This window comes from Zosterops lateralis (genome assembly GCF_965231275.1).
Source record: "Zosterops lateralis genome assembly, chromosome: 1".
Taxonomy (NCBI): domain Eukaryota; kingdom Metazoa; phylum Chordata; class Aves; order Passeriformes; family Zosteropidae; genus Zosterops; species Zosterops lateralis.
This window is the reverse complement of record NC_139762.1, coordinates 132,820,764-132,832,756: the sequence shown is the minus strand read 5'-3', so window position 1 is coordinate 132,832,756 and position 11,993 is coordinate 132,820,764.

Sequence of the window (11,993 nt, the reverse complement as noted above, 5' to 3'; positions counted from 1 at the left end):
GGGGAGGGCTCCGGGACTGTGGCACAAACACGAAGGGAATGATAAAATCCCTTCCAAAAGACTCGGCATGGAGTTTTCGTAGCCATCTCTGGAGTCCGTTGTATAGATTCTGAAGGCAGTTAATTTAGAGACTCTCAAGTATTGGGCCATGAACCTGTCCCGCCGAGGATTGTTTTCCGAAGGCGCCTCGGCCTCTGCCAGGCGGGAGGGCCCCACCTTCACTGTCACCCCTGCTGACACCTCACTGCTGCTCTCACTGCCACCTAGGCTGCCAGGTCATCTTCAGAGGTCTTTCAACAAATTTAGCAGAAGTGGCTTCAGCAGTTGTGCAGAGCAGGTCCCTCCCAAGCTCTGCGTGCTCCCACCGTCTTTGTAATGGTTGTGGTGGAACAGGCTGTGTGCCATCCCCTCCACGCTCATGCTCCATCCAGCTTGCTTAAACCCACCTGCAGCAGAAACATTCAAAACTTGCCTGGGCTATGACCTAAAGCACCATTTTCTCCATGCAATGTTTTGTGGGGACATCCCTGCAGCAAAGGCAAACTGCAAGGTGCTCAGGAGATGGTGGGTGCAGACACTCAGCAGGTGAGGCTGCAGCTGAGGAAGAGATTGATATTGAAGTCGATGTTCTACAATTGAATTTAATGAAGGAAAGGAGAGTAATCAAATATTTGCTGAGGAAAGGGACGCTGTGGCGAGAACAAAGGGAAATGACTGTTGAAGTGAAGGAGGAGCGTTGCGGTGACCTTGGTGCTCAGGCTACCACTGCCTTCCAGAGACACGGCTGGAGGATGTGTGAACTGTTCCTCACACCGCTCGCACTCCTGCTGCTGGCTGGGCCACACCTGCCAGACGAGTACTGGCCAGTAGTGCTCACAAACACAGCCCTGAGCTAATGACACCTAACTATAGAAATGTTAAAGGTTACTAAGCAGAGGTGACCAAATTTCTCAGCATGGAGCCACCCAAGGTCTCATCAGACTGCTCAGCCATGCAAGTTGCTCCATGCTCCAGGACTAGAACAGGAAACACCAGATGCTGAGACATGCAAACCAGATTTAAGAATGGTTTGATGATGTTCAGGCAGCACTGCCTCTCTTTTAATGAGCCCCTAGATAGTCTGTGCAGTCTGGCACATTCATCCAGAGAATTCCTCCGTGGATTGTGGAGAGCATGAACCTGCATGTCGGTATTCAGAAGACAATAAACATCTAGAAGTTCTCTATTCATGCAGATATTTTGTGTGTCATTGCCTATGTCACTCTAAAGAAACAAAAAACTCCTCTAGATTTCCTTACACCAAACCATTTTAGCATCTCTATGAATCATGAGGAGGATTATATCTACCTGCTGCGTATCCACATAGCTCTGCCACTTGAGCATATGGAGTAACTTGGTAGCTGGTATTAAATTTGCTGTACAAACAAGCAAATGATGTTAAATTAAGTGTTATTTGCAGGTTGTGGAAGTTAATGTACTTTACTATGTGATAACACCCATCTGCATTATCCTTTGTCCTTGCTCCATTTCTCATCTTCCAGCTGTCTTCTGTCCTAGTCTCTCTCAGTAGCTCTTCCTATCCTAGAAATATTTCATTTTTCTTTTCATGAGCTCTGAGAGGTTGCATATTCTAGGGGTCTGGCAGTGACAGCCCCAGAAGCCTGCAAGGGACAGTTTCCCCACTCCACTTCTGCAGAAATTCTTCTTGGGAAGTTCTTGATCAGCCCTTGATGAAGTTGCAGAGTTGCATTCAGCTCTGAGAACACCATCAAACACACTGAAACCTTGCAAGGACAAAACATGTTCAGTGCAGATTCATACTCCACCAGATTTCTAATGAACTCTTTTTCCTTTCTAGTTCCATTGACTAGGGCATTATATAAAGTCATGGCTTAGTTTGTTCCACTAGAACATGTTTTTTTACATAAACCTCTGAAAAACAGATGTGGTTAAGTAACATTCTTTTCCTTCCCTAAAGACTCTCATGTTTTAATTAGATGACAGGAAAAGGCAGAGAGCAGGAAGCATGAACCCTTTCTTCAATCACTCTATTAATATATTTTCTTTGCTCAGAACAGAGTTGTTGAGCAAGTTATTCCGGAGGTTGATTCTCAGAACCGTGATCTAAATATATTTGTTTCTGGCTCTTGACTAACCGGAGTGGGGAAAGTGAGCACTCTCGTTGGCATCTAGCAAAGCACCTTTAAGTATGATTAAGTATTTTAAGCATGTGCTCAGCTATATTGCTGATTAGGGATGCAGCTACTCAGATGTGTAAATACTTTTCTTACCTGGCACTGCAGATATTGTTAACATTCCAGTTAATATTGATTTGGTGATCTTCCCTGGCACTGCCTCAAATAATTATTGTTTAGCATTTTTTACTACAAAGAGTATAAATGAATTATAAAACCTTATGTAAATCCTAGGTCATCTTCAGATGTCTCAACAAATTTAGCAGAAGGGGCTTCAGCAGTTGTGCAGAGCAGGTCCCTTCCAAGCTCTGCATGCTCCCACCATCTTTGTAATGGTTGTGGTGGAACAGGCTGTGTGCCATCCCCTCCATGCTCACGCTCCATCCAGCTTGCTTCAACCCACCTGTAGCAGAAACATTCAAAACTTGCCTGGGCTATGACCTAAAGCACCATTTTTTCCATGCAGTGTTTTGTTGGGACATCCCTGCAGCAAAGGCAAACTGCAAGGTGACCATGTTTACCTGCTGTGTGAACATGTTCGTGCCCCACATGCTCGTGCTTTGTGGAGGAGGAATCTCAAGCAGTGGTAGTTGTCTTCCTCTGACACACCAGAGGATGTGTGCTGTTAATGCTTGGAGTCTGCACACAAGTACTTCAACACTGGCTCAAGCTTTCTCCTCTTGACACATCTAGAAGCTTCATCATGGAATTGCACTGTTGGAACATTATACTGAAGTTTCACCTAATGTAATTTAAACATTACAGATTTGCCAATTATGTAGCTTGATGCTGATTCAGTTATAAGGCTCATAATGTTCTTATTATTCTGCATTTAAAACACATTATTCATAATTTGTTCGAGTTTAAAAGGACTAAATAGCCAGTAGATGACACCAATAAATCCTGTTGTGAGACTTAGAATGGCAAAGTATAGTTCTTGTCTTTTGCTCAAATGCATTTTGGAAATGCATAAAACTAGACAAAGCAGTGTTATTGACATAATTTATACTTTTTAGTTTACAGTAATAGTTTATGAAGCAAATGTTGGTCTAAAGTCAAAACTATACTGTGTAATTGAACACAGAAACTTGTGAGGAAGAACACAAAGATGTCTTACAGTAATTTCCCAGTTATTTAGAAAATCCAGTCATTGATGAGTAAATGCCTTCTGAGTACTTGTGCAGTCTCATGGACCTCTGTCAGCTTAAATCTTGTTTATAATATTTTCTTCCATAAAGCCCTTAAAATGTAACTCACTCACCTCAACTCACTACGGACTGGAGAAGAATCATATCAAGAAAGCCAGAATGTTGATGCATTGTCGTGTATTAGCTGCATTACAGGGTACATGGAGCCCATGTCATGTTCCTCCCTGAACAAAGTATGTTATTTAGACTTTAGTCCTTCAAAATATTAGAGCTGTGTGGGTTGTGGCACCCACACACAAGAAGATGTTGATTTCTTTGATGTAAGAAAGATCTCAAGAAAGATCTCATCTTTCATTTGTCTGTAAATGACAACACCGTGCCTTCACAGCATTGCTTTAATAAAACAGTGATTATGCTAATAGTATTTCTTTCCAAACAGGTTACCTCACCTGGCCTCGGATATTAAGCGCAATGCAAACTAAACAGGAAGTACACTTGTAAAGAGTAAACTGTCCTAACAGTTTAAGGTCAAGGACACTTCATTCCTTGTGGACCTTTAGCAGCTCCCTTCACTCCTGATAGATCTGCAGCCCCTCTGGGTGGGTGACAGTAACAGCAGCAGCAACAGTGAGCATTTTTCTTGACAGAGCCCCCTCTTATCTCATTGTTTCTGTCGCTGGAGTGGTACTCACCTTAGACAGTGTCACACAGGCTGGGGAAAAAGAAATCTGTTTTTCAGAGCATGAGTCTTTTCCTGTGGAAAAGACTGACACAAACCAAGTGATCTGTTAAGGTGGACAGGCAAGGTATGGGTGATTCTGACAGCAAAGCAGAAAATCCTGGGTTAATGGGGTATATTGTAGCTTTGGGTTTTGCTGCCTCCAAAACATCAACCCATTAACTTGAGTCGAACGGTCCCTTTCAATACAATGTGCAATTATCAAAGCAGGAGTGGCTTCACACACATTTCAAATGCTGTTCTTTAAGTTGGTAGTTCAAGATATTTATTGAAATGTTAGGATGCTAGAGATACAACAATAGCTTTGGAAGTTCAGAGGCAACTACTACAAGGTGATTCATGTCAGCATGTAAAAGGCAGACTAATGAGCATCCACAGCAGTGTTTCAGGACATTGGTAACTATATCCATCCCATTACCAACTAATACATCATCTCTCCTCATAATAACAATCCTGTGCTTCAGGGACTTCCCAGGTTCTGATGAACTACATAACAGAGTACCTTTTACAAAAAGACTCAGATCTGCCTGTAAGTACATCCTCTCAAAACCTCCTCCCAGTGGGATTTCTGGAGTAGCAGATTCGCTATTTGCTAAAATGTGAAGGAAGAAGTTCAGATAAGAAGCACAAATTTTTCAATATTATTGCTTCCCAATTTCTTTAATAGCACTTCCTTTAAATCCTGTGGAATAAAGTTATTGTTAATGTGCAAAAAATTAATTAGAAAATGTCATGATCACTGTATCCATTATTTGTACAAACAGAACAGCAAGTAATTTTCTGTCTTTTTTTGGTCACTGTTTATGATAACAAAAACTTATTTTAATAATTGTTTTAAGGCTCAGAAATAATGCTTTTCCTAAGCCTGTTTGCAGGTGCTCCTGAGCTATTATAAATGGAAGCATCATGCAGAATACTAAGTATGTTTTCAGCTGAGACATACAGTTTTGCCTGAGATCAGTGCACAGTAGCAAAATGAATCACACTTTAGATCTTATAGTAAATATAACCACATAAGAACTAATTTGTCAGGTTAATAAAAACTGCTACACTCCAGGACTTGTGTCAGCATTACTGTTTTAAATGAGGATTTGCAAAATAGGTTTCTGGAACCAGTTATACCATGTCCTGGAAGATACTGCTGACCACTTTTAGGACTTACAAATTATATAATTTTCTTAGTCTTCTTCCATGTTTTTTTATCCTTGACGTTTAAGATCAACCATCATATAACCAGTCAATGTCTGGAAACTAAGTCTTTCCATCCAAGTATTTGTAGTCATATTATGGAGACAACTGTGTGAGCATGAAAGCATCTCAAATACACATTATAGCAGAAAATAAAATCATGGAATTATAAAATGGTTTGGGCTGTAAGTGGATTTTAAAGATCATCTTGTTTCAATTTCCCTGTCATGGGCAGGGACATCTTCAAATAATCCAGGTTGCCTAGAGCTCCATCCAACCTGGCCTTGAACACCCACAGGGATGGGGCAAGTGGAACGTGGAATATTGTCAGGCAAAAAAATTAAAATAGACAAAGCCAATAATGAATGAGATAGAAAAAAATTTAATATGTGTCAGTAGTAATCTCAGTAGGTCATAGGCAGACAAAAAAAGCTTAATTAACAAGGGATTGAGTCTAACTATAAAAATGCTTTTTTTTTTTTTTTAAGCACATCTAGTTAACATTCAAATTTGTCTTCTCACCTGCCATGCCAGAGTTTCAATAATTCACAGATATCATCAACTATGACAGCAGACAATTTGAGACACAAGGAGGCAGACAAGGGACTAACCACTACTCTCATGTGTTTTTACATTATTTTTGTACAAAGTGTACTGATTTCATGTTTGTGCCTTCATTTCCCTTCTTGGACTTTCTGACACATAACTGAGTGTTTTATGTCAACTTGAAGATGAACGAGTTGGTCAAAAGTCAGAAATTAAAGCTTCAGATAGAGAGGGAAGGGCAGGAGCCAGTGGAGGAGGGACAGAGGGGCAGGATTCTCCACTGCATAGGGATGAGAAGCAGAGGAGGAAGGCCAGGAGGCTCTTTGCTTCTCTGAGAAGAGTGTACAGGATTCTGGGTGAGAGTTTACTTGCAGGATGAGGATGGAAATTATAAAGCTCAGCTGTGGGCAATTGCTAAGGATCTTATAAAGCATACATATTGGCAAAGCAAAATGAAAATGTGGCATATAAGAAAAAAGGTGGAATTTGTGCCTTTCTGTGATACAGGCACCCTTCTCAGAGCACTGGGTCATAAAGACCTGTGGTCTTGTTCAGGAAGTATGGTAGAAAAGTATCCATAATGTATTCCCTATTACAAAGAGAAAGTGAAAGACACTCATGCCATCTCCTGGATCCTTGACACCCTCTGAGACAAAGATACCCTTTAGGGTTCATGGGAAACTTCTCAGGCCTTCCTTGCCAAACGCAGCCTAATCATCATCGTTGTCTTTGTCCTCAGAGGACCCAAACTGCCCTTGAATGATAGAGATGTCCATGTCTCCTTCCATGGAGACAATCTTGTGCATGATGTGATGCCCTTGTCCTGCAACAGAACACAATTTAGAGCCTCCCAGAAGCAGGGGACAATGACTTAGCAATGGATAACTGCTCATTGTTGTATTTAACTAAGTCTCACTCAGGGCTTTAATTTTAGTCCTGCACTGCAATAAGTTGCATTTCTACCTGTGCTGGGCCATACGGGCACAAAAGACCCCAGTGAGTCACTCTGTGCCACCAGTTGTCACCTCATGCACTGATGATCCTTTACTCAAACTTTCAGGCAGTTTAAAAACCATCCAAAAGGTTCAATTAGGGTCATGATATGCTAGAAGTACACATTCTCCTGGAACATTGTTTTTCATGGTTACATTGGTGGTAAATTTGGAACTACGTTCTATGTCTGGTCTAATTTCAGAGTGGTATCATTCTGTAGAACCAAAACTTTCATGGTGGAAAGTGAAAATAGGCAAAACAATCCCAGCATAGTGGCAGAGGCCATAGGTCTGCTGAGCAGCAAGATGGAGAGGCTGATCACAGCTGGGAGCTGCTCCAGACCTAAGGATACTGACAACACTTAAGGGAATAGGCCAACAAATCCATGTAAAGAGGAGCACAGACATCCAGAGATGGCAATGCTGTTTACAGAGGTCAGAAAGAGAAAGAAATTCCATACCAAATGTATTGTAATACACCTCCTGGGACCCTTTCAAAATGTCAGTAGAGCAAAATCGGTAGACAAGTAAAAAATCAGTTTAACTCACCCAATTCGATTTCTGATGGAAATGCAATTGGAATAATGTTACTACAAATACCAGTCTGGCCCTTGGATTCTTAAATCCTTAATAAATTCAATTATCCTGTCTCTTCTTTGTGCATCAGATGTCGCAATAGCTAGCATAAGTACTTAGAAATTTCATTCTTCACCATTCAAGCAGTTATTTGCTCTGGAACAAAGGGACTGAAATTAAATAACAGACAAAGACAGCATTTTTTTTCTATTCTCCTCTTTGCACTTGCAGTATATGAACACATGCCTCATAATATTTTGCACCAAGTTAATTCAACTTCCTTAGAAAAACTCAGGTGAAACTGTTTAAGCAAGTGTTGTGGAGTAATTTATTCTAAAAACAGATAGAAGTTAATAACAAATTCTGTTAATAGAAGTTAATAACAAATTCTGTTACCATATCAAAAATTTTAATGTATTCGTTGATTTATACAAATATAACTAGAATGATTTTATCCAATGGACTGACATTCCATAATTTCATAATTTGTGTATTTCCCTTGTTCCATTCTCCTCTCTCCTCACCTTTTCTGGTAAGATATACATGTTTCTGCATCTCTGTCAATAGCATTGTGTCTTTCCCTCAGCCACTAGCAAATGCAAGATTTCTGCACTCCTGGCAGTAAAGTGAATAATTTTGCTAAGCTTTTGTTAGAGCTTTGCAAGAACTGTGTGAGTGAAACTGTTGAACACCAGGAATGACTTCTCAAATTTCTACGAATTTGGAAGAATCTAAAGTTGCTTTCTATTCAGGACCTCTAGCTGTGTCAGTTGAAGTGCTGCTTTTAAACTGTTTCTGAATTTGAGAGCAATAAAAAGGGAAGAAAATCAAACCAGCATTACTAGAGCTTTCTACTTTCATACTAATTTGTGGTAAAGTAACATGGTTTCTTCTAGATTGTGGACTATTGTAGGAGAACAGCAGTAGCATAATCCATGTTGAAGGAATGAAGCCAGAAGCTCACTCATGAACTCAGGAAATTAATTTTTTTGGTATTAAAAAATGTTTATAAAATATTGTCTAAAATTATCGAAAAGTTACTTTTATGTTGCATGAAATTATGTAAGTATAATATATATATATATAAATCTCTATATATAGAATTATATAAATGAAACTGTAGGAAAAACTACAAACCTGCTGTTTTGAGGCCACAGTTAAGTCACTTTATATCATAATGCCAATATAAAGTGTCTAGAGTGTGCAAGCCATAAAAAGCCATAAAAACTTTAAAGTTTTTATGCTAACAGTGTAGCGAATGTGGTATGCAATGGCCTTAGTAGTAGTGAAAATCAGTGTCTCTTGAATCAAAACTTACCTTTGCTAAATGCAACCAAAATGGTCAGTTAATAGATGGAGAAAGATGTCATGTATACCTATCTCCAGAGAGTTTTAAACTATTTTAGATACATGGAAGAAAATCATAGACTATAAAAAAATTTATTCTAAATTGCACTGGTGTAACTAAGCAAAGCTTAAACTTGTCTGTAATGTGAAGACAGAAATCATTATTTCTTTTGGTCTCAAAGACATCCCAAATACTCAGCAGAGGTGGAAGGTGCTATTACTTTTCTAAGAGTACAACAGGCAGTCCAAGAGCACTGTCAAGATCTATTTTATTGTACTACACATGTCAAAAAAGTGGTCACTTGGACTTGCTCAAGCAAATCTCCAACAGGTTCTTGAGAGCACAGAAATATATCTGAGTGCCACTGACTGTTCAAGTAGGTGGGATAAACCCCACATGTACTAGCAGACATGAATGAGGCTATCCTGAGCTAATAAGAAAAGATCATACATTTGCAACTGGAGAGGTTCTGGACCAGCACAGTTTTATTGCAGAGGGAACTTGTTGTTTTATTCCTGTGTTTTCACCAGGGGTGCACATGCACAAGTGCCATGTGTGTAGCCCAGATGGTCTGGGACTAGGATCCAGGAGCAGGTATTGGAACTAGGGGATTTGGCAGCATAAATTCACCCCGTGATAAAAATATATTTGTAACATGAAATACCAGCAAGAGATTATTAGACAGAAATTAAAAATACCTGTATGGTGAAGGCATAAGAAATTTCTCATCATGGATGGAAGTAATTACTACATTGTAAGAAAAGACATAATGCAGACAGATGAGCTGCAATGATAACAGCAATTTCATGCTGGGAAAAAAAAAAAAAAAAAAAAAAAAAAGAAAAAAAAAATCTATATACCAGTATATATTCTGGAAGTTATTCTGTTGTATTTGTTAGTTATTCCTCTAAAATGTCGAAAGATATCAGGCACAGAAAATCCTTATGAGATATGACATCCCAGCTAGAGCAGGAATGGGTATAAAGTGTTGGCCTTCACAATGATTTTAAACATGTTCATCTGAAAGATAGTTTTGAATCAGAAATATGAATAATGAATATTATTTGCATAGGACACTATACATGTACATTAATATTGAACTCCCTACATCCCAACAGTTCTCAGAGGTGATGATACTGCTTGGATGGAGTTGTGGATGTTCAGTGAGTTAATGAGAATTCATTTTGGCCCTGTGCTTGGCAGTTGTGATCATGAGCTTTAGTTCTGCCAGGCCCGTGTCTGAATGGGTAAAATTATGCTCTCAATAATATAATAATGTGCCTAATAATGTGCTGCAAAAAATATGTCATATTAATAGTCTGAATAAAGTGGAAAATTTTTTCTAGGAGGGAACTAATTTGAGGGCAAAGAAGATGCTGCTGCATTGCAGAAGAGCTGGTTTAGGGATTTGGACAGGCCACAACACCCAATGTTTTAAGTTCAAATCAGTCGTTGAGTCAGGGAAACTGAACATTGAGGCACTTACTAAGTGTGACCTGGAAAGTTCTACCTGCCTTGCATGGACAAGCCCAATATTTAATTTCCTGGTAAAACCAGATACAGATGAACACGAATAATTTCATGCCTTTTGTATTTGACAGCTCTTCATAGCTGGTAAAGAATAGGCTGCTGCTTAGCTATGGTGCCTTTTCTTAAGCTGCTTTTTCACTGTGAACAAACTGTTTTTTCTATCCATATATCCCAAACATGTGGGTGTTTTGCAGAGGTTAATGGAAATTAAATTAAAGCTGAACAATACTGATTATAATGCAAGAGTGTGCAAGCAAAGCTAATTAATACAACTGGCAGCATGGCTCAATCTTGCCCTGTGACACCACTCTCTCTCTTTCTCCCTCAATCCCTTTTTTTTTCCTAAGCAGGGATCCACAGCAACCTAAAGCTGTTTGTTTTATACAGTCTTGAATGGATAGATTTACAGCAACATCCCACTTTTTGCACTCAGGGCTTAAATGATATTCAATTCTCCAGAAAGAAATGAAAAGCTATTATATTCTCTCTTTTTCCTTCTTGCTTATGAACATCCTAGTTCTACCATTAGGATTACAGTATTTTCTAGACTTTAGTGTTTGCTGAATTTTTCTGTGCAAGGAGCTGTTGCAAATAAACTTGCATTTTATCTCGATTAAGTGACATATGTCAACAAATGTAATTTCTGGTGGACCAGCTCACTTTTTGTCTTATATTAATGACTCAGCTTTGCCATTAGTTTACTAAAGGGCAGAAGAATGGCTTTTAACTATGGATAGTATGCACAGGCTACCTGAAAAAAAACTCTTGAAAATCAGAATGAAGGATTTGATAACTGAAGGGTGGTAACAGGAGAGAATGAGATGTTGCATCCCTGCATCTTAGAGTACACCTTAATTTTTGTTAGCACCTTTTCCACATGCTTCACTGAGCCAATCTGGAAAGGAGGCACCTGAGAAGGCACTGGTGCAATGAGGGATGCTTGGTCTGAGGACAAGAAAGGTTTAGTTTTGAAACACTGCAGTGTATTGAGTTCTTCCAAATATTTGCCTCACTACGAAATGAAGAGTACTGTGGACACGCTGTGTAGACATTATTGTAGCTCATGTAGCACCTCCTAAGCATTAATTTTAGAAATATCACCTCAGCACATATTCCCCAGAGTCACAAATGGAATAGAGTCCATTAAATTTAAGCTTTGGGGGCTTTGTTTGCAACAAGAGCCAACCCTTTCTCTCCACCAGTCGCTTCTTGTGCCAAAAAAGGCTCCACTTGCAAGATACTGTCTGATCCCAGATTTTTAAGCATCCTGTTTGTAGGGTTCCCATGGGCTGTTACATGCCTGACTGCTGGACTATGGCTGCCTTGTGGTCCTAAATCCTTTTTATTTTTGGCACATTTGAAAGCCATTCCTTTGATACTCTTCTTCCTTTTCCACAGGAAAGAAACCAGTTGCTGTGTCAGCATCCTGGCCAGGAATCAAAGAGAACAAGCTTCTTGTCAGGCAACACCCGGGGCACAGACAGTTAGGATGGGGATATTTCAGCAACAGCCTTTCTGGGAATAAAGAAAAATATAACGAAAATTTTGTGCAATTTTGGAAAAAAATAAGAAGTGTCATCTGTAAAAGTTATGAGTTTATTTCTATGGCAGAGGTCTAACAGCACTACAACTACTTTTCCATCCTGTTCAGACAGGAATAACAGCTTTTTTTTTAGCTATGTATTCTAGTTGCCTCATAGTTGCCTCATGGCATCTTACTAGAGAAAGTGT